The following is a 27,476-nucleotide window of genomic DNA, read 5'->3' on the forward strand; positions in this document are numbered from 1 at the left end:
CAATATTTTTGCAAAATATAATTTAATTCTACTAACACAAAACGTGGAGCAATGGTGACCCTCTGACCCCCGGACTCCTGGGGAGGAGGACCTCAAAGGGTTAAAGATGTAAAGATGTGGGCCACTCCCATAGCCTGTTTGATGCCCCAGTATCTATCAGAAGATCCCAGTGGCCCAGGGGGACTTCTGGCACAGTGGCCAGTGTGTGCCCTGTCCTCCTACCCGGGCAGCAGGAGCTCCGAGTCATAGTTGGTTTGCACTCGGATTAGCTGCTCTTTGCCTAGGTTGTAGCTGTGGATATGATTTCTGTGCTGATGAGCCCAGTGCGGAGATCTATTGGCTGCCGGCTTTGTAAATTTCATTCAGTTTGGTCCAATAGCAGAGGGAGAGCTCTGAGACAGCAGGACCTGGTTTCTCAGTCTCCCTTTTTCCCTCAAACCCTGTCTTTCTCCCTGTCTCCATCTCCGGGTACTGAGCTCCTATGCAGTCTCCAGCTCTGTGCCTCCTGCCCCAATTCTGATTTTATTTTTCTTCTTCCTTTTTCTTGCTGGCCACTGACTTTCCAGAGCAGAAACGAGGAATTCCCTCCGGATTTCGGTGTCATCTGTGGTCCTCACATTCCTTTGGATAAGCAGACCTTGCTGGTGTGTGCACATCCTCCTGAATCATACTCCTGGAAAAATCTGGAGAAGTGAAGAGAACTCTCGCTGCCAATGTAACCATGGACCGCCAAGGTATGTATGGTTTTAATTTGTCTCTCGGATTCACTATCCTCCTCCTCCTCCTCCTCCTCCTCCTTTATTTTTTCTCTTCTTTCAAAGCCATTTAAACATTTCGACTTGCCATTTCTCGCTCCCAAAAGGTAGTGGCTTCTGGCTGGTGGCAGACATTTCACACCCCCCTCCCCACACGCACATCTGGGTCTGACATTTATCTAATTTATTTATTTATTTTCTCCCTCTGATTTTGAAAATTCGGGCCAGACCTTACTGGTTCCAACTGCGGCCACTCCGCTTCTCCGTCGTGGCTGGTTGTGTGGACCTCTATGGGCGGCCCCGTCTTGTGCGACATCCCCACGGAGACATTTGCTTTTATTGCGACTTAAAAATAAATAAATAAAAAGGTATGTGAGTTGGGGGGGGGTCACCCTGGGACCATTTTGCTGCCATCAGCTATTTCAAGGGCTGGGGAGGCAGGGAGGGCCGTGTGTGATGTGTTTACAAAGTGGAGCTGCCTTCCCTCCAAATAAACAGGAGCGAGTGGTGGAGAGAGAGAGTCGGGGGGTGTGGGGGGGTTATCTATCTGCAGTCCGGGCTGAGGAGGAAGGGAAGCCAGCGAGCGCCGGCTCCCTGCGAGGCAGCCTGGTCGTGGAGGCTGGAGTTGTTCAAACTGTGAGCATCCCGGGGCTTCCCTCTTCTCTTTTCTTCTGTCCTTTTCCCTTCCTTGCGAGGAGAAGCGTCCGTTACCACCGCCTGGAGCGCTTTTAGGGGCAGCCTGGGGCTTCACCAGGGAGGAGCAGGAAAAACAGGCTTGGCTGGGTTTGCGTGAGCGATTTCTTTCCCTCCTCCCTCAGCGGCCTGGGTTGAGACTAGGCTGTGCGAGGGTCCCAAAGACGGCTGGCTGCGCTCGCTGGGAGCCCCGGGGCACTCTCGGAGACCCCAGGGTGAGGACCGTGTCCTGGTAGCTTAGCGCCGGCTGCTTCGGAAAAGATGGGGAGCAGATGCCTGCGTCCTTTTTCTCCCGCGTGTGTCAGGGTCGTCGGGTTGGGTCGGGGGGTGGGGGGGCAGTCGTGGAAGGGCGTGAAGGGTCCGCCGTATACCAGCGTGGCTGCTGCTTGGGTTTTGTTTGCTTCTGGAGCTTTTCGGTCCGGCCTGGACCTTTTGGGGGGCGGGGGGGGGCACGCGCTGCAGCCAAGCAAATCCGTTAGCTTTGCCAGAGAGACAGAAAAGTTGGGAGCCGGAGGCCTTTAAGGGCAAGCTCCCCCGGTTCGGGTCTCTGGGGGCCCTAGGTCCCCAGCTGGTGCCCAACAGCCAGCCCAGCACCTTGCTTGCTGGTGCGGGGCGCGCGCGGTCCACCTGTCCCCACCGTGGGAGCGGCGGGAATGGGGGTCCACGGACCTCCCCATCACCAACAGCGCAGCCCCATCCCGAAGCGATTCCCCGCCTGCCTCACATGCACTGCCCCCCACCTCTTTCCCTGGGCCCACTGCGTTCCCAACACCCCCTTCACCCTGCCGGCCCCCCGGTTCCACTGCTGCTTGGCCGAGAGCCACCAAGCCTCGGCGGCGGGGGAGGAAATGGGGAGCTGGTGGGCGGGCGATGGGCTGAGGGACCCCCGGGAGAGCCAGAGTACCGCACTCCGGGCCGAGAAGCGGGCGCCCCAACCCTGCACCCCGCAATCCACTCCTGGGGAGCGGCTAACCTGGGCCCGCTGGCGGGGTGGGAGAGGAAGGAGGTGTCCCTGAGCTGCGGGCCGGGCCGGGGGCACTGCCCTGGGGGTTGCAGCCCAGCACCCCGCCTCCTGCTCCACACGCCCCGGGGGCCCTGGCCTCTTGCGGTCCCGGTTGGCGCCCCTGGATGGTCTGAAGGGTCTCCCTCCGCCCCCCACCCCACCGCACCCCCGGGCCGGGCTTCGCGCCCCTTTCCACTCCCCCGCCCCCCTCTGGCCGGGCTGCCGGGCGCACCCCTGAAGCGGGGCGCTGATTCCGGCGCCTGCTCCGACACACACAGTCCCCTTTCTTCCCGGAGCTGCGGAGGAGGAAGGGAGCTGGGGGGGGGTCGCCCCGGCCTCTCCCGCCTCTCCCCACAGCGCAGCCCTGCCCGAGGCCTGCCGAGCCACCCTGGAAACAGATGCCCGGCTCGGAGGGGCTCCAGGTCGCCTCCTCAACCGTCCTCCCTCCCTCTCCTTCCCCAAAGCGTTTTCGATTTTATTATTTATTTATTTATTTGTTTGTTATTTATTTGTTAATTATTTATTTATTTATTGGGGGGCTGCGGGTTTTCCTTCTCGCTGGCCGCTCCTCCTTCCCCAGCGGGCGGCAGGTGCGGGCCTCTTGTGCGTTTATTTTGGGACCTGCGGTTGCTAACCTGAGGTGAGCGGTGAGCGGACCGGAGGTGCGCGGGGCAGCGCTTTGGGGGCGGGGGGGGGGGGTCCTGGGAGGAGGCGCCTGGGCTCGCGCGGGTGTGGGGGGGCGTCCCCTGCCGCGGGTGCGCGGAGCTCGCAGCCTGCAGGCTGCGACAGTCCTGGGCTCGCGTCGTGCGTGCGTGCAACCCCGTGAGGCCACGGACGACAGCGAGGTGAGTGGCGGCGGGAACAGGGTCCCCATCTACCACCCGCACCCAACTTGAGATATTTGGGGTGAGGGTGGGCTGGGGGGTGGGGAGGTTGGACAGAGCAGTTGCTGTTTTTGCATGCAGATTCCGCAAGGTGGTAGCATGGACTCTTGCTAGGATTGGGGTATTTTGCTTGAATTATGACGATTACTGTCTTTCTCCGTGGTCACTGAGGGGAGCGGGGCTCCTGGGTTCCTACCCCACGCCTCTCTGTGGAAGGCTCCGCAGCGGCGAGGTTGGAAGGCGAGCGACCCGTTGCTCGGATCTGTTCTCGTGACACGGGGTGCCCGCAGCCTCCACCTCATAGTCAGGCCTCGCTGTGATTTAGGGGGTGCATGGGGGTGGGGGGGCAGGGAAAAAAGAAAGAAGAAAAGAAAAAGTTTGCAGGGAGCTGGTTACCCCGACAGGGCGACCGGGCGGAAGGGTCTGAGCGTGCAGGTGCAGGAGTGCTGCGGGCTCACAGCAGGACTTGCAGCTCTCACAGCAGGACGTGCAGCTCTCTCACAGGAGGACGTGCAGCTCTGGCAGGGACCCCGTTGGATTTGGAAATTCAGCGTCCAGGATCTGAAAGCTGAACTGGGGATGAACGAAGCAGGTGGGGAAGATCAGAGGGGCTCAGGGTTGCAATCCCAACTAGAACATGGCAGATCCAGGAGGACCCATCCAAGTGGCTGGTGGAGAAATCTGCATTTCTGTAGGGGCTGAGCTCGCTGGGGAGTGGAGAATTATTTCATGCCTTTAATTGGCTGTGCAGGGCAGTAATCCTCTAAATCCTTAGCAAAGAGGTCCCTTTGTAGACGGAACAGAAAACGAGCGAGCGCGAGGTACAAGAGTTGCAGTCATAATCTCTCATTGTCAGGGAAAAAAAAATCAAATGTTAAATTTTCCTGCAATTAAGGCCACATGCATTTCATACAGACTTCTACAAATATGTGTTTGCTCAGTTGGGAAACTCAGAGAATTCTATTATTCAAGGAAGTGTAGGATGAATATATATATATATATATATATATATGCAAACATATATGTAAACATCTGTATCTCTATCACCTACATATCTGCATCTATAGATCTACATCTATATCTGTGCACATATGTATATTATATATATATGTCTTTGACATGTAAGGATATAATCAGGACAAATTGTAGCAACTGGAAAATTACTTCACCCGTTTTAAATCAGCGGATTAAGATAAGAGGTGTTATTTATTCATTATTTTGCGGGGAAGAGTGCTTTCCAGCAGAAGATTTAGAGATAATTCTATTTTCACTACAGTGATCACGTTTGGTGGTATTTTGAAGGTCCTTTGATATATTCATCGAAGGTAGAAGTGTGGCTTTAGATTTAAAAAAAAAAAAAAAAAGAACAACTGAGACAATACTGAATACATAGCCTTAAAAGGGGAAGATCACGGAAGGATAGAAAAGATACTTGGTAAAGTGATTGATTGCTACCCACGGCGGTTAATTCAGGGGCTCCAAAGCTCTTAAAGGGACAAGCAAGTAGACTGGAACGCATGAGCAAGTTCATGATTTGTGGACCTGGAAGGTAGAATCATCATATATGGCGTTTTCTATATTTGTGAACTTGGCTTTTTTCCCCCCTTTGTAGTAATTTGTGGGAAGCCTCTGTGTACTCTATACACAAATCTAGGCACCTATGATCCGAACTGGCAAAAAGCATCACTTTCAGAATACGCAGGAGGCTCTTTAAGAACTCTTTATAATATTCTGCTTTTTTCTGTCCTCTGCCCCAAAATATAGAAAAGTTCTCCCAAAAGTAAACATCCAGGAGCAGGGCAAAAGACCTCAGTTTAGTCTCTCCTTGTGGTAATTGTGACTCCTTTATGTTAAACCCTGCTAAGTTGTCAGAGGTTGGTTGGTAATGGAATTTGTTCATGGAATTTATTATTTCCCCACGAAGTCAATGATGAAACTATTTTAAATTTTGTGGTAGATTCATTCTGAGCACTGGTTTATCTGTCTAAAGCATTTTTACCTGTCTAGCAGGTAAAGAGGTCATTTTAGTATGTGAAGCCCAATTTTAAGATCAGGCTGAGTCTTTTCTTTTGCATAAGAAATGATACATTCCTGTATTCATTCTGCAATTCTTTCTACTCTTATAAAGTACATATGATAATCTCAATGAGATAAATAATTCCATGTGTTCAGTTTAGTTTAAGTCAGTCCCCCCAGCTTTTTTTTTTCCTTTTTCAGGGAATGGACTTCCTCTCCTACTTAATTTTGTTAGAATTCTCCCATAGACTAAGCCTTCTCCGCAACTACATCTGGATTCTCGAACAGTTACCAGAAGTTTCATGTCTCCTCAGTAGGTCTCTGCAGAGCTAGGTCTCTATATCAATCTGCGTGTGAATATATAGATACATTATAAGATGCAATTTAATTTAATTCATTCCATAGAGGGAATGTGCAGTCACAGCCTGATTTAGGCAACAGATGAGATTGAGTAAACCTAGCATCTCACTGGTTAAGGAATCAAAATGAAGGAGACAGATTTTACTTTGGGGATGGCATTAATGAAACAATGTGTTTTCACAACTCTTGAAACATGCAGAAATAATCAGAAATCTCATCTGCACTGCTTCATTTGTGATGTATATTATATAAATAAATAGTGGCTCACCACATGATAAGTGGGAACTAAATTTGGGGTACAAACAGACCTCTTCAGTGTTTTTTTTTTCCTCTTCAGTTTTTGATGTTGAAATTGGTGATACTTCTGGTTTTAGGAGGTTAGCTCTGATTGGATAGTAGGAGCTAAATATTATCATGCAAACTGAACTCTTCCATCTCAAGGTATATATATAATTTCTTTTCTTCAGTCCTGGGGATTGAACCAAGTGCCTTTACAGTGATGTACACCCCCAGCCCATATTTTTATTTTGAGGGTCTCCCTAAGTTGTTCACACTGGGCTGGAACTTGGGATTCTCCTGCCTCAGCCTCCAGGAGTGCTGTGACTTCAAGCATGAGCTATTGTGCCATGCTAAGATTGATGTTAATGACATCTGCGTGCCTTGTTCTTAGACCTGCATGTCAACCCCAGGTGCAGCCTGAGTTCTTCTCAATTTTGTTTATATTATTTTAGTGGAGAGGGGAAGAGAGTGTTCCAATTTGAAGAATGGTACCATTTTCGAGGGTGAAACTCAGTCTGTCATTGAAGTTCATTAAATAAACTAGGTTTCATTAAAATTGATCAGCTTCTGGATCCTTTACAGAAAACACCCAAATCGGGGGAACTGTCCAGAACCAGTAAAAAGAGTCATACTTGTGCGTTAATGTTCATTTTTCCATGGGGAGGAAAAGCAGCCCATTGTGGAGTGATGTTGACTTCTTCGGCATTGGATCAAAGTGTCCCCTTCCATGTTTAATTATTGAACATCATCGATTCTTGATCCCTTGGACCCCAGGAGGGACAACATGTCACTCTGTAGTTTGCATTGGTTGTTGAGACTGTGCCTTTGAGCTGTGGTCTCACAGCTATAGGTTGGAGGTACAGAAGAGAATCCAGGGAGATGTTGATTTGATTCACTACTTGTCAGGTTGATTTTACTTCTTGAGAACTCTACAAGTGAGTGAGATAGCAAAGCTCATAAAAACAAGCATCTCTCTCTCTCTCTCTCTCTCTCTCTTTCTCTTTGCGAATTAACTGTACCATTTTAAACTGCTTTCTCTGTTGGACACATTTACCCACATGACTCAAAGCCGCATGCGTAAGAATGGCTGTGTGTAGTGGCAAGTTTTACAGGTGCACATGCGAGCATACAACCAGGGGCTGTTTTACATAAAATGTTTTTCTCAGTCATTGCAACTGAACAGAACAAAACTGCATGTGTGTGTCAGAGTAAAGAAAAAAATTGTTTGATTAATACCTTTATTTTCATATCTCCATGTCTCACCAAACATATCTGATGTTAAACAATTCAGCCAGGTGAGGTGGCACCGGCCTGGAATCCCAGCACATGGGGAAGCTGAGGCAGGAGGATCCAAATACAATTTCAGCCTGGGCAATTTAAATTCTTAACGATACCCTCTCTCAAAATTTTAAAAACAGCAAAATGAAAGATGGGATTGGGCATGTAGCTCAGTGCCTGAAAAAGTCTGGGCTTGTCCCTAGTCCTGGAAAAAATGACAGGAAGGAGAGAAGGAAGGAAGGAAGGAAGGGAGAAAAGGAGGAAGGGAGGGAGGGAGGGAGGAAGGAAGACTAGAGACAGAGAGAATTCATTATATAAGTTGCCTATAATTGCAGTGTGTATTCCTCTTTTAGCAGTGAAGACATTCATTACCAATGAGACCTTAATAAGTAGACTGTAAGTGTTTTGGGAGAGATGTGCCCTTTCTTTTTCATATTTCCTAAAGTCATTCACTTCTGATTTGAGAAATATTTCCTACAATGCTGCTATTACCTGTGTTGACCATGACATGATAGACCTGATGTCTATGATGAAATATCACCCTTTCCCACTCATCCTTCTTCTCATCCTAGGGTGGAGGAATTGACAAGTCCTGGGAGGGGCCCCCGGGACTCTGTAAAACCTTGAAGTGTTCAGCCTGCTCTGGGCATGTAGGAGAGCCACAACTTTCTTTTGCTCAGTGCCCTGTTGAAAGACAGTTCCCACTATGGCCACAAAGAGTACAGACATAGTATCGTATCAACACAGCCTTGCAATACACACAAAGACATTTAAAGCCACAAACGTCAGTCAGGAGGGTTCCTCTCTCCCTGTGGACTTTTGACTTCCAGTTTAATGTGGACTGGTCATTTCCATGGTACTCTCTGAGGAGCATTGAAGGTGTATTTTTCTTTTCACACATAGGATTATACAGAAATGTATATAAACTAGATGTAATAAATTTCCTACGACATATAACCCATAGATTTTGTGGTATTTGTAGTACATTTATCAAAAGCAATTTTTTACTTACATAAACAGTGATATAACTATACCCAATTATGTAAATAAAAATATGGTAAAATTCATATCAGTATGTAATAATGTGTTTGAATAGGTGCATGAAATATATAAAGAGACAGAGAGAAACAAAAAGACTGAGTTTTTCACATGCACTTGCAAAAGGTGCTGCGTTATAGATGAACAGCAAGTTTCCAGGTTGGTCCGCAGTGGCTGTACGAACAGTCCACAGTCAGTCCGTGTGAAGGAAATTGAGAAGTAGTAATGGTAACTCAGTGGCGAGCGTGTTACATGTTACTCGGTGGAATAATGAGCTCTCTGTGTGCTCTTGTGACCGATGTGAGAAACCTTCCATCAGTGGCTATTTGGAGACATAAAATTCTCTTGTCTGCAGACATGGGTGACCTTTGCACCTACAAGACAAGATTAAGACACCATCTGAGGTTGGGTAGCATTCAGCAGCAAGATGAGCAGTAAGCACCGATGCGTCACAGTGCATCAGTGTTGCGTAGGGATGATGATGATGATGAAGATGGTGGTGATGGTGGTGGTAGTGATTGATGATAATGATTGATGATGGGGGTGGTAGTGGGGATGGTGATGATGATGACGTCATCTTGCTTTCATCCAAACTCCCTTTGTCCCTCTTCAGAAGAGACAGGGAGTCAAGTCCTCTGCTTTGCTTGGATTAAGATGAGAAAATCAATATAGCAGTTCTTGGCATGCTACTTCCTTGTGGTGACAAGAAGGATATTTGTTAGCTAAGATTTATTTATGTTATGATGGAAAATAACATCTTAATTCCAGCAGTTTTAGAATGTTCACCCATGTTTGTTCATTCTTCGGTTTTCTTAAACTTCTTCCACACAATAGATATAGACCAGGAAGCAAATTTAAACCTGCTATTATAGGGCAGAAACGGGCATATGTGTATACTTCAAAAAATCCTACTTGCACTGAATATTCGTAAATGAGTTGTTCAAGCGTCTAGTTCAGTTTTGTAGCACCTTTTCCTACTTTCTAGTATGCAATACTGTTTATTTCTTTCATCTTGTCTTTCCCTCCCTCTCTTTCTTCCTTTTTTCCCTTTCCTTTTCCCTTCCTTCCTTCCTTCTTTCCTTCCCTTCTCCTTCCCTTCCTTCCTTTCTTCTTTCCTCCCTTCATTCCTTCTCTCTTCTTCAGTGATTATTAACATCTCAGGGATCCCTAATAGTTTAAAAATTAATGAAAGTAATTCAATAGAAGATCAGATAAAATAGGAAAGAGGACTTGAAAAAAAGAGTTATGAAATGCCAAAGAATCATTTTCACGACCATTTAGTAGCATTCTTCATGTGATGTGATAATATATGGATGCTGCATCAAGTGTCCAAGGTGAATGTAATCGTTAGGAATTGCAAACCTATACCAATTAAACACAAGAAACAAGTAAGAAAAGGAATGCATAAGTCAAAGATCTTTTCCTAGAAGCTCTTCCTTGTCAAATATTTATGGCAAGTCTCATATCTCTTATATAACCTGCCTCGAATTTTACACTGAGCAGAGGCAACTTGAGACACAAAGTGTCCTTTACAGAGAGTTTGAGCAGAAAGGGCATCTAGCCTGAGCCCCTCTGCGATGAGGGTTGCACAAATTAACCACATCCCACTGTTGAGGATACTTCTTGCCTAGTTCCCTGACATGGAGGAGAAGGGAGAACAAAGACAGCAGGAAGTTATCTGCCAGTGTTGCCAAGATAACTGGGAGAAATGAGTTGTGAGCATAAGTTTGAGTGTGTTTCCATGTTATTCATTTTCTTGCACATTTGTTGTGAACCAAGAAGTAGAATCAAGAAGAAAGTCAATTGTTTATCTTTCCTCTGTCAGCCGTATGGCAGTACATTTCCCCCTTCTTAGTAGCCGGGGAAATAAAAAGAGAGGGCCATCAAAAATTGAACCGTAGTGTTAAAGTTTAATGGCAAGTAAATTGTACCGGGTGTAGTGCCACGTACCTCTAATCCCAGTTTCTTAGGAGGCTGAGGCAGGAGGATTGCAAATTGGAGCCCACCCTGGGGAACTTAAAGAGACATCATCTTAAAATAAAAAATAAAAAAGGGCTAGGGTTGTAACTCAGGGGTAGGGTGTCCCTTGGTTTGATCCCCATTATAGCAAACAAGAAAAATGAAAACAAAAAGCAAATATGTTTTATCTGAAGGTATCATCCATTGTGTGTACGCAGGGGAGTACAAGTGTGCTTACACACTATGTTCAATGTTAAACAAGTAACAGTTGCTTCTTTGTTCATAAATATTTTAAATATTTAAAGGTAACATCTTAGGACTGTAGATACCAAATATTAAGAGCTAAATTTATTTTATCCTTTTCAGATGCTAATAATATACTGTTAGATTAGAACTTTCTTCCAGAATGTGGATGCTGACGTTCATTTGCAAAAACAGAAAGCTGTTTGATGAGAGCTGTTGAATTTTATCAGGATCTTTGGGGTTGAAGGAGGCTGCTTATGCCAAGGAATGCTCTCTACAGTGTGTTTTTCCCAGCCTTCTGTCAGTGCCATGCTCTGTTGGCTGCTAAGGATCCTTTCGATTAGATATCCAGCTGGCCACTGTGGTGCATGCTTGGAATCCCTGTACTCAGAGAGGCTGAGGCAGAAGGGTGTCCAGTTCTAACTCAGTCTGAGAACCTTATTAACTTAGGGAGGCTTTGTCTTCAGTCCACAGCACTACAAATAAATGCGTCTATCCATATTAGAAACTTACCTACTTTCCAAGTTTATGCTATGGGTGGAAAGAGGATAGTTTGGAATACGTGGGTAACTGTATCCTAAATGCTTTCTCTCAGGTAAATGCTTTCCATTTGGGCGCATATTTACTGGTACCTGTGGAAGTTGTGAGGTAACCCAGAAGGGGGGTAAGGAAAGGAGATAGAACTGTTATTTACAGCAGACAGAAAATGGCACAGTTAAATGGAAGTGGAGCAACAATTCAATATGCAGAGACAAGGAGAATGAAGCAGAGATAAAGCAATGTGCAACAAAGCAGGCAAAACTCCACTGAGTGTAGCACAAGCATCTCTGTGGGAAAATACTGTCTTACCACAGAAACGACAAGGCAGGTCCATGGTGCAGTGCACTTGGGGCTCCGTGAAAGAAGCCAGGCATAGAAAGACAAATGCCACCTGCCTTCTGCCATGGGTAGGTGCTACAAGATTGATCTCTCAAGGTTAAGACTGGCAGAGCAGCGGACGGAGGCAGGGAGGGATGAACACCAGACGTGTTAAGTTGGAGATGTCAGGCATTTTGCCCCACCCGTCATAAAGGTAACAAATACAGCGTGGTTAAAGACTGACCAGGTGCGGTTAAACAGAAGGAATATTTTTCAGTATTCTGCAATGCAGTAGGGCGACTTTGGTTGTCACTAACGAATTCTGCATTTCCGAATAGCTCATAGAGATGATTTTGAATATTCCCAATACAAAGAAATGATAAATGCTTGAGGTCATACATATGCCATGTATGCACTGTATACATGTTTCAAAATGTCTACAATGTACCGCTGAGATTTCTCTTCTATCAGTTATGCTTAAAGAGAGAGGGAAAAATAAACATATTATGGAATGATTGAGGAGCAGAATTGAAATGGCAAAATTTTTAATAAAATAAATGGTGCACATTTCTATGCATGCTTTTAAAGTGCCGCACAACGCAGGGTACCTATTATACTTTAAAAATCTTCAGGAAGAAGTGGAACAATCACCAAGTGAACTATATCTGTTCATTATTTTCTTTCTTTAAACGTACCTGACAGGAGAGAAAATTCAAGGAAAGAAGTAATAAGACTTCTGTGAAATGTAAACCATGCTCTTTTCCTTAGCCAAAGATAAAAACGCTGTTGAATCGAGAGCTACAACACCACAGCCTGAATCTCTGCAGCTGCCCCCAGGGGCTGTGGGGCTTCGTGATGTGTAGAGCTGAAGCCCCCCAACACTAGTCCTCTCCAGGGAGCCTTCCCCGGCGTGCTGGCTCTGACACAGCCGGCTATTCCACCGCAAGGGCCACTGCCTCATCTGGTTTCCCTGGCGCGCCTAGCCAGCAGGGACAGCTCTTCAGGGGGATTTACCCAGCAGCATACACTCTCAGAGGCATTTGCTCCACGCTGGGGTCTGTGAAGCAGAGTGGTCGCTCCTGTGGCTCTGCAAGGATGTTCCTCAGAGCAGGCCTGCGGGGGAGGCAGAGTCTCCTCCTCCTTCCTCCTCCTCCCTGGGAGGAGCTGATATCTTTGCAAAGCCGACCTGACAGGGAAAAAAAAAAATCCCCTGCCCAACTTGAGGAAAGTGTTCAACTCTCTACTATATAAATATTGTGGCCACTTAAGTGTGAGATGATCCCAGCAAATTATGCTGTCGTTATTTTGGTTGTTGCTGAAAGCCTCTACTTTCATACAAACACAAGATCTACCCTTGTCACAAACTTTTCTCTATTTTTGTTTGGTACCAGGGATTGAACTCAGGTCCTTGAGCTTGTGAGCCAGGCGGCAGAGCCACTGAGCTAAATCCCCGGCCCCCTTTTTTCTATTTTTAATTGACATACAATATTTGTACATATTAATAGGGTTCAGTAAGAGAGTTTGATCCATGTACATAATATGTAAGCATCAAGTCAAAGAAATGAGTATTTCCATCTCCTCAAATATTTATCGTTTCTATGTTGAGAACCTTCAGCCTCTTCCAGTTATTTTCAGAATGCATAATTAATTATCCTACAGTAAATAGACCCTACCATACTACCAGAATTAATTCTCCTAAGTATAAGAGTATCATGAGGTTTGTATTTTTCACCACTTTTAAGTCAGGAATGTGAAAATGTGCTTATGCAGTGATCTAATTGCCTATATTCAACTTAAAATGTTGTTAGTTGGTCCACTCATTATAAAAACAGAAAATAACTGAAAAACACGAATCACTAGGCCTTTCAGAATCCAACTCAGAGGTCATTTGTATCCCCTCATTTATAACCAGGGAGACTGAGTCACAGGACATGCCCAGGGTTTGTCCAATGCTTTGCAACATTATTGATCAAGTAAATATTAAGTATCTGAAATTTCAATTTGTTTTTCCTTGGTTCTGGGGATCGAGCTTGGGACTTTGAGCTTGCAAAGCAGGCACCAGCACCACTGAGCTAAATCCCTGGCCCGAAATTTCAATTTTTAACATGACCAATTTTTTTTTCCAACTCACAGGAAGTTTACAAATTCAGGAGAAATGTCAAACAGCCAAATATAATACAGTCCACTATTTCATTTTCAAAGTATAGCTTTCTCCATTGTAGAGCAGAAGTTAAAACAAGTAAATTATTTTAACCAGAGAAACCAGGGGATAAAGAAGAAAAAAACCTCCAACTTGTTACTACCTAGGCGCTGCCCTTGTTTCATGAAGTACTACTAAAACAACATGACTGAGTCAGACACTTTTTCTTTTATTTCTACTCCTTGATTCTACACTTTTATCTAAGCGAGAACTCAGCATGTCCACACTTTTTGAAATGTGGATTACTTGTGTTTGTTTAATACAGCTTGCTATATCTCAGGGCATTTTTAGGGCAATAAACCTTTTCTTTCAGGGATACTTCTTTCTCTACAAAGGGCTTTGTTCAAAATGGGAACTTCATGTATTTTATCTGTGCAAAAACTAGTGAATGATCCTTCTCCATCCTCTTGCCAGTCCTAGGGGAAAATAAATATCTATTATTGTTGGATTAAATGTCAAACAAAGGGTCCTAGAGGAAAAGAAAAGCCAGGAAATATTTGTGCTGGTGGACATTCACACTGAGGTCTTAACCCACAAAGGAATAAAGAGAGAGAAGGTAGTTTTGGAAGATCAATCAAGAGATGCTGGATTGTGAGTGTCTTACCAGATGGAAGGATTTGCAATTGATCTGTCTGTTTTTCAATTGTAAACTGCTTAGAGAAGTCTGTATTTTTATGATAAATAGTCTGCATCCAAGTGCAGGTCCAGGGGAAGCAAAAGTCAGAATAAGGAATTACAAATATTCTATGAGTAGCAAAATCTATTTCATGCATGATCAAAGCTCACCTTGGCCATTCTATTTTCAAGTGAAGATTTTTTAGTATATGTGCTGCCAAAGCGAGCACTTCAAGTGAAGATTTTTTGGGATGCAGACCTGTGCAACTTTGATTATTTCCTTTAGTTTTTTTTTTTTTTTTTTAATTAGTAGATGTTTGGAATACACAATAGATATATCCTTTGTGGGGAAATGGTACATGAACATATTACAACCCGGGATTTTATTCATGTCACAGCTATTATTGAAAGTGTTTTTATTTACCTGAGAATTACTTATTGTTTAATACACAACTGGATGACTATATCATTGACTACTTTGCTTTTCACCATTTTGCATCTAAAGATGCTTCGGTGGATAAAGCTGTGCATCTTATATTTTAGGTTTTTTTCCCTTTCATGATGCTTTGATGTAAATAGACTTGAAATGAACCCTTTTTTAATGAGAGTTATGTGAGAATTTTAATTTCTTGTCATTTACTCATACATCGCTGGTTTCCTTGCACAGGAATAAAATAAGCAGTTGATGGTTTCATTTGACAGAAAATATTATGGTTCATTTCTAGGTAAATTGCTTCCTTGAGAGACTGTGGAGATTGATTTCCTAAAATATTTACTTGTTGATTGTCACATTATGTGGATGAGGAGACTCCAGGAGAGGTGGTTAGTGGATGAAAGTACTAACTCCATAGGTGAGGTCACCGATTGAGGATTTCGCAGCTAGATGGGGTATTAGGAGATGGAGATTTATTGGAGGCAGGAGGTTGTAGAGGCATGACGCTGGGGACTATGTCTGGTCAGAGGTCTGTTCCTCTCTGGCTCTTTTCTTCCTTCTTCTCTTTGGTTCATGCCATGATGTTTCTGCCTTGGATCCAGACAACCATGTGCTGAACCTTCTGAAACTGTGAGCCAAAGTAAACCTCTCTTCCCTTGAGTTTCAGGTCTTAGTTATTTTGTCCCAGCAACAAGGAAGTCAACAATACTGATTTTGCCTTTTCTCTTTGGAATTTTTTTTTTTTAACAATACTGTGTTTGTTTGTTTTTTAAAAGGAAGATTTATTTTGCAACAATTATTTTTCAGAAAAGTTGTATAGGTTCTTCGGAACCTTTGTTTACCCCACAACCATTTGACATCTTCTCTTATCATTGTTTCTCTGTCACACCTAATGGAGGCGACATTGATACATTAGTATTTACCACACCTCTCTGTTTATTTGGATTTCACCAATTTTTTATTTTTAAATGGCACATTTTATTTATATATAGGGCTCTGTGTGATATTTCACACCTGCGAACAACATGCATGGATCAACTCTAATCACCCTTTATCCAGTGTCTTTTGGCCATTCCAGGACACCATCCACTGTACCACACTACATTTACCTGCTTCTTTAGTGTCCTCCAGTCTTTGCCAGATGCATGACAGACCATACCAGTTTTAAGAAATTAAGTAGCATGTCTTCAACTTGAGGGGTGGATCTGCTTGATAGTTTAGACTTGGATGTGTGCTTTGAGGGAGGAAATCCATAGAATTGAAGTGTGCATCTCATGATGCAATACAAAATATCTACAAGACCTCCTGTTGCTGTCCACCCTCTCACCAGTCCAAGGTAGTACAAGTCAGTCTACTCCACTTGAAACTTCTCTTCCCCTGCGCACACCTCAAGACTTTCTATAGCTCACTCAAGAATACATCCATACAGTGAAGTTCTATCAATCACATTTCCTTGGGCTGGAAAAAAATGTGTGACATATACAAAGTAAAGGAGAAAATGGTTTATCTGACTTACGGTTTCAGAGGTTCAGTCCATGGTTGGCCTGCTCCATGGCAGGAATATCATGGTGGAGGGCCCTGGTGGAAGAAAACTGCTCATTCATGGCATTTGGGAAGCAGAGTGGAGGGGAAGAACACCATAGGAAGAGCCCAATAGGAAGAGCCCAGGAACCAGAGAGAGTCTCCAAGTTTAGGCCACCACGATCCACTTACACATACTCATAAATGTGTTTATCAAAGCTCCTAGATGGGTCGTCCTTTCCCCAAACCTACCCTTGTGATTTCCCATCAGTAAGTATAAAGTTAAAGGAATGTTTACAACCAAGATTTTTCATCATGGAATTCTGCAGTAAAAGGGTGGGAGAGAAGGGAAGGGAGGCGCTCATTTCTTGGTTGTGGAACATGGAGATGAATCATGTGGAATTTCCCCCATGAAAGATTTGTCTCTTCTCTGCCATTTATTTATGTACTTGTTTCTTGTTCAACTCGTTCATTTATATCACTGTAGATACGTGGAAGCTCAGAGTACGCTTTGTACTTTAATTCGATGCTACATGACTTTTACTTACCTTAGGATCTCTCCTCACTGATGTTCTTTGTCACTATGATTGAGACAACCAGAAAACTTTTCATTTTTCAGTTGGTAAATGAGAAGACTTGATGCTTAAAAAACTAAAAATAAGACACTTAGGGGAAAAATCCCCAACTCATTCAGGCATGTGCTTACCTTTCTGTTTTTAATGTTTTCTTTTGTTTGTTCAATTTTTATTGGTACATATTTATCATTTTCCTCATGAGGAGCTTGTGCATACACAAAACACATCTTAATTCTTAATTCTTTTTTCACCCCCTTTGCCCCTCTCCTTCCCTCTCCCTCCATCTCCTGCCCCCCCCATTTACAAAGGATCCACCTCCCTATTTCCCATTGTCTATCTTTTATTTTGCCATTTATTTATAATTTAGGTTTCTCTTAAAAGGGAAATCGAGATATTTAAGCTTGTGTGTCTGACTTATTTCCTTTAACATGATGGTCTCAATTACGGTGCATCCATCTTCCTACAAATGACACATTTCTTCTTTTTGGCAGAGTAGTACTCCTTTGCATATTAAACACCACCTTTTCTGTATCCATTTATATTTGGTGGACACAGACGTGGCTATTACGAATTGTGTCGGTATAAATATTTACCTTCCAAAAACTTTATGTTCCATCAGCAAGTCTCACCTGATAACTTGACACCTTGGCTTGGGTCATTCTGTCCTCAAACTTATCCCAGTCATTTTGCATAAATAAGTATCAAGTTGAAGAAACTTGTTAGCAAACAACCAGGCTTCCAATGAGATCTGATTGACCTGTTCACCAAGTGCATTATTTTAAAAGATGATCTCATTCTCTTAATGTGAGGATATATTTTAATATAAAATGTTAATATGAATGCAGGAATTTCTCACTTAAGCATACCTTAAGAAGCATTATGTCTGGAACTCTTGTAACTGGATATTCATTTTATGCATAAGTCTTAGAAGCCAACTCCAACCGTGGTAAGGAGCTTTTGAAAGGCAGCATGTTTATGGCCTCAGAGAAAGATTGGGAAGAAGTTTTGGAAAACTTATAAATAGCACAGATAAATAGTAATACAAAAATTGTATAGTGTCTTCCAGGAACTTTCTGAATATTTTAAAGGTAGACTGATGATTGTTATATTGTATCCATTTCCATCTTTATCCATCAGCTCTGTGTACTGTGTGTTACATCTGTGATGCCTACTGATTTACAGGTGTGTCATAATATCATCATACCTATATCAATATCATATTGGGCTATTTTTGTGCTACTGGGGATTGAACTCGGGGCTTTCACACTGAACTGCCTCCCAAGCCATTTTATTTTGAGGAGGAGTCTCACTAAGTCTCTTAAGTTCCCCAGGCTGAGCTGAAACTTGCCATTTTCTTACCTAGGCGTTTGCCTTTTCCTATGTACTGGATATCTGAATCATGTCTATTTCTGTATCTCCATCTATATCTTTAATACCTATTTCTTTATACATGTGCCTCTGTCTGTATCTACATATATATCTCTTTTAAACTATTTTCAACTTTGCATTTCTGATACTATCACAGCATAGGCCAGTTTAGGATTATTAAAAGTCTCTATGTGCATTCTTTTTCATGGCTAATGAAGTTTTTCAGAAGGCTCTATCTTAGCTTACTTGTCAGTTACACTATTTATTAATCTTTATATTCAGATTACTCCTCCTCCTCCTCCTCCTCCTCCTCCTCCTCCTCGGGTGGGTTGTATCCAAGACCTTTTCACTAAGCTCTATCTGCAGCTCCATTTTATTTATTTAATTTTTGGGAGACACAGTCTTGCTAAATTGCCCATGCTGGTCCAAACTTTGGATTCTCCTGCCTCAGCTTCCTAGAGTGCTGATTATGCACGCACTTAAGTTATTTGCAATTTGCACTTTCTTCCGCAATGAAACATTATTTGCTATGTTCTCTTGTTTATTACTTGAGTCCTTTTTCCCTTTTGTATCATTCATAAAAAATTAATATAATCTTGGAAGATATTTTACTATGGCATATTTCAAATGTGCACAAAAAAGAGTGAGAACAAACAGAAGAATGAATCCCACATAGCCCTCATTCAATTTCAGCAAGCATGGATGCATAACTTCAGTTTTTAATTTAATCTCACCCATTTCCTCCATTCTTATGATGATACTGACCATATAATTCATCTAAAAATTTACCAGTATCTTGATCTAAATTATAAGCCTGCTTTTTAAAAACATAGTCACAGTACCCTCACTGTTCCTAAAATTACCAACAGTAGTTCCTCACTCTCTTCAATGATCGGGTCTTAATATCATAAGTTATGTTTTAATAGTTTTTTTTACATTGCATAACAGCAATGCACTGCAGTAGTCTTATCTTTTAAACATTTCTCTCATCATGTAGGCTCTCTCCTTTTCTTTCTCTTCACGTGCATTCATATCGAAGAAACTATTTCATTTTTCTCCTACACGCAAATTGTAGGGTCAGCACAAATCTGTATTCTTAGTTTATCACCTCTTTGGAGCAAGATCCGTAGAGTGTGGTAGAGTTTTTATCCCCAAAGAAACATACATTAGCTATGCTCAGGTGTTTGTTGGGCTTCCTGGGATGGGTGGATCTCAGTTTAAGTGGACCCCACACAGGACACTGACAGGAGAGAGAGAGAAAGGAGATTGAAAGGTTACTTTTGTTTTTCCATCAACACACATGCACACACAAACAACTCTGATTTTCTATCTCTGCCAAATGATAGTTCACCAAATTTTGTCAATTCTCTTACAATCTGCAATGCATATAATATTGAGAATGAAAATGACTAACAAGTATCAAACTAATCTTTGCAATTCTAAATAGGTGCCCATTTTTCCTATGCATGCTTAAGTAGTCATTTAAAAACTTGTGTGTGTGTGTGTGTGTGTGTGTGCACTAAATCTAAAATTCTGAACATGGATTAGAGATGGTGAACTACTATTAGTTGAAGATAAATTATTTCAAGTAGATGCATTTAGAAAATTTTTTTCAAGCTACATGCATCTGCAGAATATTAAAAATGTGGCCAATTTCTTCAGATATTTTCCAGAAATACAGGTCCCTTAACATTGAGGCAGGATAGTCCATTGTGGCGGGTGGCTGTCCTACTCCTACACATTTTAGGATGCTGATTTCCTCTCTCTGGATGGCACTAGCAGCTGTGTCCCCAGTTTTGATGACACGAAATGTCACCAGGCATTGTCAGAAGTCTCTCAGAAGGTTGAGTATGTCCCTATTAAGACTCGCTGTTGTAAAATGAGGTGTATTTATGCCAAGTACCGCACAGAGAATACCATTGTCTTGGAGATTCTATTAGCTCTCATATTTACATTTCTGATATGACCAGAAAAATGAGGCAAAGTGCAGTGAGAGGTAAATAAGCACCACCTTATTTGGGGAGCTCTTTTTTACAATAAGAATTGACTTTGTAAATTCGATCAGTGGTAACGAGAATCAGGTGGAAGTTCAGGAACAGTCGATGGAACACACATTATTCAATGGGAAGATTGAATTGATTTATGTAAGTGAGAGCTTTAAGGGAAATAGGGAGGAGGGGAAAAAGACACAACACAATCCTTGATAAGTATCTTACAGAACAAAAAGCAACTAGCTTCTCTACAGTTGAGCAAAATCGAGTGGCGAATGAAAGCTCTGTGGACAGGATGACAGCGTTGGAACATCTGATGTGAGGAATCTGGTTTAAGTCTCCACAGATGGGAACAAATTGGTGAGACCGTCACTTATTTAGAAGTTATTAACATCCACGGAAACATCAGAAATGTGCCGTGGAGAAAATTAAATTTAAGACTCATTGAAAATGGTGTGATATTTTCTGAACAGTCACATGGATTGATTCAAATTAGATTCTCCAACAAAAAAGGAAATTTTAATACTCTGGGAGTGAATAGGAGGAGACGACTCTATAGGAAAGGTGTTTATAAGCCAGGTAAGATTAACCTAACCGACTTGGAATTAGTGACTCCAACCCCAAAGGGATAAAGGGACTTTGTACTAGGTTATATTTTTAAGTATTGTTTCTGGTTTCTATAATAAATGGCCACCCCTTATGATTCTTTTTTTTCTATTGAAAGCATACACTTAAGACCAGTTCATTTTTTTCTATTCTTATTATACTTTCTTCCTTATTGATAAATTAACTATCAGACATCTCTCATGGGAAATGCTAAATTCAACTCCATACCTAGCTCCTAAATGTCTGGAAGAACACATACAGACTAATGAATCCTGCAAAATTAGAGTTCGGTAGTACCTGCTTTTTTGTGCTGTATACATTTCTTTGCTATTTAGGTATGAAATGATGAATCTGCATTATGTTGATTAAAATGATCATAAACGTTAGTGTTTTCTTTTTCTCTTTCCGGGGTCCATTTTTAAAACATTTGTCGTTTCTTTTTTTTTTTTTTTTGAAATGTCAATGGCCTGGCTAGCATATTGAGACTAACTAGTGAATCAGGTTTAAACTAAGATTTTGCTCTGGAGGTATAATAAGTAATGAACCAAAGGTCTGGTAAAATATAAGAGAAAATGAAGAGTCAAGTTACTGCTCCAGCATTGCACACAGTGTTTGCTGTAAGCCTACACCATGCTCCCTGAGTGAGAAAACACATTTGGCATCAAATACCAAATTGGATTTATTTGGTTGCTATTGTCCCCATATTATGGTGGATATATTTTTAACATGCATTGTATGGATGGCATATATGTTCACTGAATTCTTGAACATGTTCCCAATAGTTTAAAGTGGCAAAATCATTTTTGTAGGGTAATAAAATGCCTGTTGGAAAGCAATCTCTTTCAGCCTGTCATCCACTTTTTCTAGCTCCACAATTTTACATTCCAAATCTGTGTGTGTGAAAGAGGGATGTGGAGAGAGAGAGAGAGAGAGAGAGAGAGAGAGAGAGAGAGAGAGAGAGAGAGAAAATTTTCTTGTTTTGTTTTTGTGAAGGCTTAGTAATTTTGAGATTTAACCTGAGCAACTTGTCTAATCTTCCAATTTGCAAATCTGCAAATATGTCCAGGGTTGTATATTGAATTGTGTTCTCCCTTCCAAGATTTATTGAGTTCTTCACACCTAGCAGCTCAGAATGTGACATTATTTTGTTATAATGTCTATGTAGATGCCACTCAAAGGAAGTCAACACAGTGATCCTCTTCCGGTATGACCGCTGTCCTTTTAAGCAAACGAAACACCTTGTGGAGATACAGGCTCACATCAGAGGGAAGACTGTGATATAATTATGGAGACAGAGAGCAGAAGGATGCAACCACCAGGCAGGAAACATCAGGATTTCTGGCAATCGCCTCAGAGCCTAGAACCTAACTCTTCCAATTTGCCTTAGTTGGAAGAGTTAGGTTCTAGATTCCCTAGAACCCTCACAGTAAGGATATTCCATATAATATCTTGATTTTTAGACTTGTAGCCTCTAAGAGTGTATATTCATTTAATATCAAGGTGTCCAGCTATGGTACTTTGCTAGACTGTCTTCAAGGAAATCTTTTCTTTTTTATTTACATTTTCATTTTAATGTTCTCCCTTGTGGAAGAGAGATGACATATTTCTGTTATACATGGTAATGACTTGATGTATACATATATAATGTACTGAATGATTATTCTTTTTTTTTTTTTGTACCGGGGATCAAACTCGGGACCTTGCACTTGTGAGGCAGGCAGAGGAACCACTGAGTTAAATCCCTGGCCCCTGAATGATTGTTCTATTATGAGACTGATCCAGAATGATGAGCCAGTTCTTGCCAAGCCTGGCATTGAACTGCAGATCCCTTACCCTGCCTCACCTGTCTTCTAAAATCTCAGAACTTCAGAAACTTTAGTACATCTTGGTGAGTCCACATATTCTGCTTTGGGGGATCCTGTAGTTAATTACATGGCTCTGAAGAGCACTAGCAGCCTTTTTGTCCCCTCACCCCAAAGTGAGTGGAGTGGACCCTTCTCAGGGTCCTCTCCAACTCTTATCCCTGCCTGATTGAAGAACAATGATCATTGTAGTTAAAAGTCTCAACCTGCATACCACTCATTCTAATCCACAGTTACAGACAGTATGGGCTTCCTGTATTGTCTTAATTGAGTCAACTTCACAGCGACCTGGTTCAACATTAGGAGGCCTGCAACCAGACATGCCATAATTACAATTACAGTTCAGTATATGTTTATGAAGATCTAGAAGAGATGGCACTCAAGAATCTCAACTTAAAAAAAATGATTAGGAGAGGGACGTTCCAATCACCATGACCTCCACAGAACATGCTGTACCCCATTATTTTGTGCAGTGCATGCACAAACATACCACATGGTGTTCCACGAAGATGTACAATTTTAAGTCCATTTCATCTTTTTTTAAATATGACAGAACATATTCAGGGATTTTTCCCTACTGGAAGATATCTGGACTGACACACTGTACTACGGCAGTAGGAAACGTCAAGCAGAGTAAAATTAAATGTTCTAACTCCTCTCTTCTGTGAGTTAGTGACAAACATTAGCTCTCTCTCTCTCTCTCTCTCTCTCTCTCTCTCTCTCTCTCCTCTCTCTCTCACTGGGAATTGAACCCCAAAGTTCTTCACATTGAATTACATCCCCATCACTTTTTATTTTGACACAGAAACTCCTCAACTTGCCAAGTTGTCCTGGCTGGACTTGAACTTGCAACCCTCCTGCCTCACCTTTTCAGAGTGCTGAAGTATAGGCATCTTCCAGAGCACCTGGATCATGCTTGCTTTTGTTTTCAGTTGATAGAGTGGTCTTTGCTCAGTGTTGGGGATGGATTCTGAGGAATATGTCATTAGGAGATTTCATCGTTGTTCAAACATCACTGACAGTGCTCAAACCTTGATGGCTGCCTCCTATACGTCTAGGCTAAGGTATAATCTCTTGTGACCCCTGATCTTATATTCTTTCCCTCATTGACCTAAATACCTGTGTGGAGCACAGGACTCTTCCTTGTACTGGATTACTGCAATCATCTTAATATGCTGATGTCCTAATCTATTGGAAGCAAGCCATAACTTCGAACCCCTCAGTTTCCACTACCTGTAGCCTGGTGCCCACTAGGCTGCCCTGTCAAGCTAGGAGACAAGGAAGCAGCAGCTCCCTCATGGTCTGTGTGATGTGCTGAAGAATACTAGCACTCAAGCAATGACCGAATTGCCTATAGTGCCAAAACGCATGGTCCTAGAAGAACATCCATGGCATGGTTGCCTCAACATGGTGACCAAGAGGAGAAAGAGCATGATCCAGTTGTGGAGTCCATGTGGCATCTTTAAGCTGGTCTAGAAAAAATATTGTGCATGCATCATATGCTGTGGACAGGGAGAAATGATGAAAGAAAGGGACTGGAGAATTGCAGAGTAAACTAAACAATGTGAATTTGCACTAAGGATTGGCTCTCCATCTCCTGGTGGGCTTGACTGCTGTCTGCAGATTCATGAGTTTGAGGCTGAATTATCATCCACTTTCTTTCTGGTTAGCTTGGAACAGTATTATTTGGGAGATTGTTGATGGGAGGTTGTGGTAAACCCAAAGTCTTGATTGCCTTGGATGCACATCATCAAGTGGAGTGTTTTCCGAGCTTGAGAATCAGAATCCTCAGCGGATTAAATGTGAATGTTTGAGGTTCACTCTTAGAGCTCCCCTGAAGATATGAGCTGAGACCCTCAGCCCAGAGAAAATGCGCCGTTACTTGTCTCTTCCCCAGATACCCTTCCATTAGAGTTCTTTCTGGGCGTATCTCCAGAAACAAACTGATGAATTTGTGAGGTCCACATCATGCTGGCTTCCTTCCTGTGTGGAACTGGGGTTTGGCAAATCTGGATATCACCATTTGCTTATGGTTTTCTCCCTCTGTTGATTGATGGTATATCTTTAAGTGTCCGCTGCCTGGTCCATTCAAGCGAATGATAATTTATTGAACATCTATCATGTGGCCGATGGAGAGTTTACACATTTTTTATTCCTCTGGGACCGCTGAACACGTAGATCATAATTCAAATCACTACAGCCACTTGAAGCCAGCAGATGGCTTCCCCTTTCTGGGATCCAAGAGTACACACTGTCTCAGGGAAAAATCTGGTTACTCCAAGACTCAGCAGCTGTCCTTCCTTCAAAGACTGAGGAACCATGAATAGACCTCCCCCAGCCTCTTCTTCCATCCCTCTCCCCCTCCTTTGATTTCTTCTTTCCTGAGTCTTTCCTTCCTTCCTTTCTTCCTCTCTTACCATCCTCCATAGCATCTTATTTGAAAGCGTGTGCGTATTTTTCCCAAAAAACCCCAGGGAATGTCCATGACCAGGATTTTCTCAACCATTCTAATCATCATCCCGAAAACTTCTTCGTGTCCCAAGACAAGGAACTTAAAGCCAGGAATTCTTAGGGAGAAACACTCCTGCATTTCCTCCCATGCAAAGACATTTGTTTGGCCCTGATGTCAGTCTTCAGTATAAACAAATATATAGTCATTCATGTTCATGTAGATACAGCAATTTATACACGTACAGAGGTACCTTGGTTCATGAACTGAATTCTTGCCACAATTCTGATCACAAACCAAATTGGATGAGAACTGAAACTCACAATTTAGTGATTAGGTCCAGTGTTGACGTTATAGAGAAATTTGATTCGCTTCTCCTCCGATTCGGTTTGGGACCAGAATTTGGGAACCAAGTACATGAACCAAGGCACTACTGTATTTGCAGTTACAATATATATTTGTTCACATTATAGATGTATTAATGTATTACTGATGACTTACAGATCTAATTATTCTATAAATATATAAAATGCATTATAAATATATTTATTATTTATATATAACATTTATATGTATGTAAATAAGCATGGAAAATGTACAATCAAACTATATATTACATACAAATATTTGTAGAATAAATAAATATATAATATAAGCCATAAATCATATAAATGTCCATATTTTTAAATATTATTTGCATTATATATTTATTCTTATTAAATATCCATTTACTATTTATTGTACATGACATATGTATTAATTCTATAAACGTTTATTCTACAACTATAGATATGTGTACTTATTTGTCAAAACATGAAAAGTGAAGACACATGTGCCAATAAATAACTATAAATATTTATTTGCAAAAAAATAGTTTATTTCCAAGTCAAATACTTCTTAACCTGTATAAGTATTTGTCAATCTACATATTTGTATTTGTAACTATAGTTGCATTTCCAAGCAAAATACTTTTACAAACATCTATAAATATATTTTATTTCCAAATAAAGATGCATTCTTGAATATCTGTCTCTGTATCAGTGTATCTACATATCTCTCTAGATATCACTATATCGTAATCTACATAGGTATCTACTTATCTGTATGGATCTGTATATTTCTCTGTCTCTCTCTCTGTGTGTCTCTCTCTCAGTCTCTCTCTCTCTGTGTGTCTCTCTCTCGGTCTCTCTCTCTCTCTCTGTGTCTCTCTCTCTCTCTCTTTCTCTGTCTCCATCTCTGTCCTCTGTCACCATCCCTAACTGTGTTTCTCCACCTCCACCTTCATCTCCATCTCCGTAGCTTTTCTTTGTATAAAGCAGCTGTGTCTCCTCGGTTGTTGAATGGGTCTCAGGAGGAATCCACCCCTCTATCAATCCATCCCCTCCCTGGAGACCCTGACTCATTCAATTCCCCAGCTTTGAGGAACCAAGTGCTTTCTTGAATCCCAACCCACACTATTCTCTCCTTCTCTTCCATCTTAGTATTCATTTAACTAACTTTCATGACTCTGGGCTCCTCCTGCCTGCTCTGTTGTTCTTGCTCCTCCAGTTCCATCCTCAGGGGATCTCTCCTTCTTCCCTTCTATCCTGCTGAGCTTTGCATCCACGGGAGTTTCAGTGATGACTTTCACCTGGGAGCCACACACACATATCTCTACTTTCCACTCTCACTCCCCTCGCTGGGTCCACCTGCCCTCCAGCTGCCTTCCACAAAGCTTTGTTTCTTCGCATTGTCCAACACGATTTCAACGCATCCTCCATCAGCCTTCTTTCTTGCCACACTTGTCCACCGTCCCCACACTGGGCCTCATCTCGGGCACAGATCTTCTCTCTTTCTTGTCACTCACGTAAATCAATTTCCAGCTCTGTTCTTTCTCCCCCCATGATACATCTCAATGCCCCTTGGTCATTTTCTCAGTTAATGTTTTACTGTTTTTTAATATCCAGGATAGGACTTTTGCACTCACTGGTCAATTTTTAAAAACAATTCCTTCTACGTCTTCTGAAATAATAGATTGAATTAGGAAGTCACCCCTTTCCAAAATCTTCAACAAGAGTCCACTTTCTTCCATCTCTTGTTCTACTTCCTGTTCCCTCTCAATTGAGCATAGGTGGGCAAATCTGTGCTCGGCTCTTCTTTGGCAATTTTTGTACTTCTTGGGCTCTCCTTCAACGTGAAAGAGAGTAGCCTGCCTCCCATATACATCCACAGTGTCTCCATCCCTTACTCCTTTACTTAGGGTTGAAATTTGATTACTAAACACTCCCCTCGCAAATGATCTATCAGCATTGTTTGGATTGTTTTGGGCAATGACCAGTTTCAACCAGAGAGGCCAGGAGACATGATACTCCCTTATCTGAGAATTTCAGGGTTTGTCTGTGCATTTATATTCTTTTTTCTCAAAATTTTCATTAGCGCACTTTGGTCCTACATATTAATGTGTTTCGTGTGGGCAGATTTGTGGCAGATTTAACGTTACAGTTCACCCAG

At 42.2% G+C, this 27,476-nt stretch overlaps 1 protein-coding gene across 9 annotated transcripts in view; it reads left to right on the forward strand.

Annotated features, from left to right (window-relative positions):
• Positions 1-248: 248 nt before the first annotated feature.
• The window catches only part of Nlgn4x (neuroligin 4 X-linked), a 353,927-nt gene continuing 326,699 nt past the window's right edge, over positions 249-27,476 (forward strand). Inside the window, exon 1 of one of the 9 annotated variants that reach the window (XM_004867340.4) lies at positions 249-734. The gene's annotated coding sequence lies outside the window, so the exon portion shown is untranslated. Of the gene's footprint in view, positions 735-967; positions 1,124-1,287; positions 1,392-1,551; positions 1,664-2,686; positions 3,092-3,158; positions 3,297-3,680; positions 3,928-27,476 lie in introns of those variants that run through there. The other 8 variants (XM_087209942.1, XM_004867341.4, XM_087209941.1 and 5 more) reach the window with 8 other exon arrangements.

This window comes from Heterocephalus glaber, unplaced genomic scaffold, assembly GCF_053883595.1.
Source record: "Heterocephalus glaber isolate CG9 unplaced genomic scaffold, H.glaber_assembly_v1.0 deba00001072, whole genome shotgun sequence".
NCBI lineage: Eukaryota > Metazoa > Chordata > Mammalia > Rodentia > Bathyergidae > Heterocephalus > Heterocephalus glaber.